The 3,547-nt window shown below is 38.6% G+C and overlaps 1 pseudogene; it reads right to left on the bottom strand.

Annotated features, from left to right (window-relative positions):
• Positions 1 to 2,508: 2,508 nt before the first annotated feature.
• Positions 2,509 to 3,245, bottom strand: LOC102875870 (annotated as a pseudogene).
• Between the last annotated feature and the right edge of the window lie 302 nt (positions 3,246 to 3,547).

Below are 3,547 nucleotides of genomic sequence, written 5' to 3'. Positions count from 1 at the left end.
ACTGCAATTAGGTAAAAAAAAAGGATACAATAATTCAGTTAGGACAGTTTTTTGGGAATGCTCTCTTGTTCTCTTTCAGTCTGTGGCTTTGGGAAAGGTTTACACATCTCTGTAAGTACTGCCAATTATAGCATCTACCCCATTCTTCCTTAAAGCCTGGATAAAATTTCTTGACTCCAGCTTTGTGTGGCAGTGGTTCTAGTTCAGTTGTATCTCAAACCAATCTCTGATTCTCCACCACCTCTGATACTGGTGCTACTGTTAGTGGTGGTCTTAGTCTGTCTTGTCAAGGAATCTCTGGCCTCAAAATATGCAATTCACTCTCCACTTCTTTCTTGGTGGTAAGAAGATTTCCATCGTCTGCTTTAAATCTGCTGAATGTAAGCCAGGTGGGATAGCACAAATAGCAATAACCTTACTATTAGACTGTAACCTTCATTTCATGTTTTCACCCCCTAAAAAATGCTATCTTGCTCACTCACCTTATTAGCATCATTTACCCACCCAAGTTGTAAAAGTCATATAGCCAAAGACTAGTGAAGCCATTTTGAACAATCAATCTGCTACGCTACATCATGCCTTCAAACTGTGTGTAGAGTATGTTTTTGTTCTGTGCCGTTGAGTAGAAATAAACCCATAGCTGATTCTCTGGCAGGTTTGCAGAGGGTATCATTCATGTGGGAGGAAATTGCCCATATTTCTCCTGGGGAGCATCTGGTGAGTTTGAACCACAAACCTGTGCATTGGTATCATAATACTTCACCACTAAGGCACCAGAGCTCCCTAGTGTATGACTACATAATAAATAGAATGCCAATAACATTTTTATGTCAATATAGTATTCTGATAAAATACAAAATGAAATAAAAGCCAACAAACCAAAACTCAGGCAAAATAGTGTTTTCTAGAGAGCTCTAAACGTATTATAATAAATTACTGATATTTTCTATCAGACCATGAAAGTTCCAAATAATCACTGCCAGAGTATAAAAACAATATTTTTCTTTAAAAAGCCTCTTTCCTAGTTCTTGAATAATAATGGCACATTTTCTTTCCTCCTCTATACTCTTAATTTAGTCAACATTTTCACTCTCAGCTGGTGACTATTATACCTAATTTATTATGGAAGTTTAAACAACTCCAAGTAAATTTCCACAGACTCACACCATACTTTAGAAAATCTAATTTCTGAATTTTTAAATTTTTAGGCTCTCATAGCCTCTTTGTTTCTAATTCAATGGATGCATCTGTTTGTTCTTTATGGGACTCATTCTCTTCCTTTAACTCGGGATTCCCTATACTTTTTTATAATGGAAAAACAATTACTTTCCCACCAATATTTATTGTAACATTTCTTACAACAGCCAAAAGATGAGGAAAAACCAAACAAAATACTCTTAAGTAGATAACAAAATGAGTACAGATCACTTTACCAGAAGGGGAAATAAAATCCTGTTGTCTGCTGTATGATGGATAGATTTCGAATTTTATCCTATGAAAAAATTAGTCCATAATAAAATATCATATATTGTAGGATCTCACATGTTGCAAAAGGACAGATGCAGCTTGGGAGTGGATGAGTCTGATTTCTACCTTCATGAAAGGGTCCTGTCCCCATCAATGATGCTCAGAATAAGAACATAGCTGCTACAAGGTCAGACATGCCACTTCACATGCTCCTACACCTATTTTTACCAATCATTAGGTCTTAATTTGTTGCTAAATCACAGATTTTACTCACAGTTGTTGGGTATATTAGGGAAATAGATTGGAGTGTGGAGGACGCAAAGAACATCACACAATGCAAGCCCAGGTTTAGGCCAGGCCAGATTAATGAATCATAATTACTTCCTCAATTAGTGACAGGCTGCGTTCAGTTTAGTAGCACAAATACAAATCATCCAGCAAAGATTTTTCTCAGGGCAATTTAAGTAAGCTTTTCTTTCAATCATCCAGCAAGCAAAACCTTAACTGTGGTTAGAACAAATGCAGGAAGCCTCATGTTACTCCTTGCCACAGTTCCACCACAATATCTATACCACCATAGTCATTGAGGTCTCCCTCTAATGTGTGAAAACAAATTTTTCTCTTATAGTAGCTCCATAGCTGTTTATGATTTACAAGACCATGTGTCCACAGTTAAGGTAGCTGGAGATCAACACAATGGCTTGAAAAGTCACATGTAGTAGAAGCTTATTATTTTTTTTACCAAAAATTTTTATTTCACTAAAGTTCTATTTCATGTGTAAGCACGAAAGTCTCCCCTGTTGATTAGAATTTGGCAATTTTTAAAAAAAACACAACAAAAAACAAACCCAAAACAAAACAAAAAACCCCCAACAAAACAAGGAACCAAACAGCCTTATACAGAACAGTGAAAACGCCAAGGACAAGGGTTGTCTACAGTTTAACTGTAGGCTAAATAGTTATATATTTGTAAAAGGCCTCCCTCTCTTTGGCCATTTCAACTCTCAGTTCAGATCATTAAATACAAACATGTTTCCAACATCACTTCTTTAATTCTCCGAGATCTTCAATGCTGTCATCATCCACCTCTGGCCACTTCTCCTGAATGACATTGATTATGTCATCTGTAAAATCTCCCTGAATGATGATCTCATCCTCCCCCGTGACTGAGGCACCACAGGAGAATTTCCGAGCAAAAAATCTTTGTGCTTCTTTAAGATCAATTTCGAAGGTGGCAAGGCCACACACTCTGGTGATCTATTTCTTCTTCGCTCTGGGAATCTTGGCGATTGTCACCTTCTGTGGCACAGTCTTCTTTCTCTGTTTGATCTGACCCCTTCCACCTCTCTTCTGTTGCTTCTTTTCCTCCTCTTCCCCTGCCGTTCCTTGACCCTTACTGATTCCAGCTTCTTGTTTGGGGGAATTTCCTACGCTAAGCTTTGCAAACTCCTTTGGAAAATTCTACTCTAACCATTGTCTACATTTAGCAACATCCGGTATGTATTCAGAGTACTCCACTGGTAATGAACAGACTCCGTATTAAAGCACGTGAAGTGGGTAATCTGTGTCCCATCTGGCAGCGTTGCTCTTCGGGTCTCCTTTACAGTCAGGTCCGCTGGAATCAGAAAGGTCAGTAGCCACCTCACACACCGTGGTCACACAGCTCCTGCAGCCTCCTCTCCCGCCGCTCCCTCCAGCTGAAGTAACACATGTGCAACTCCTCTTCCCGGCCAGGGCCGCCCGAGCTCAGAGTTTATTATTATGACTAATGTATACATTGGGAAGCAGGAGTGGCATCCAATTCCTAAACAACATGCCTCTGGGAACTTTTTGAACGTTGATAAATGTTGATAGTTATAGAAAGACTTCAGGCCTTTTATTTACATGGTCGTTATGCGTTGTGCTCAGCTTGAAGGCAATCAACAATAACAACAATGTGGAAAAGGAGGCAAGTCAATGTTTTTGCTTAGGGGAATTGAGTTTATTTACATGGTGCTGTGAAGAATTGGAAAAAAATAGAATGATTGTAAAGTTGAAGAACGTAATAAATGGTTCTGAATTGTACATGCAAAGGCTGTAA

The sequence above is a fragment of the Elephantulus edwardii genome, unplaced genomic scaffold, assembly GCF_000299155.1.
Source record: "Elephantulus edwardii isolate Elephantulus edwardi_28Jun2011 unplaced genomic scaffold, EleEdw1.0 scaffold00023, whole genome shotgun sequence".
NCBI lineage: Eukaryota > Metazoa > Chordata > Mammalia > Macroscelidea > Macroscelididae > Elephantulus > Elephantulus edwardii.
The sequence above is the reverse complement of the archived record's forward strand: the minus strand, read 5'-3'. Positions and strand labels throughout refer to the sequence as shown.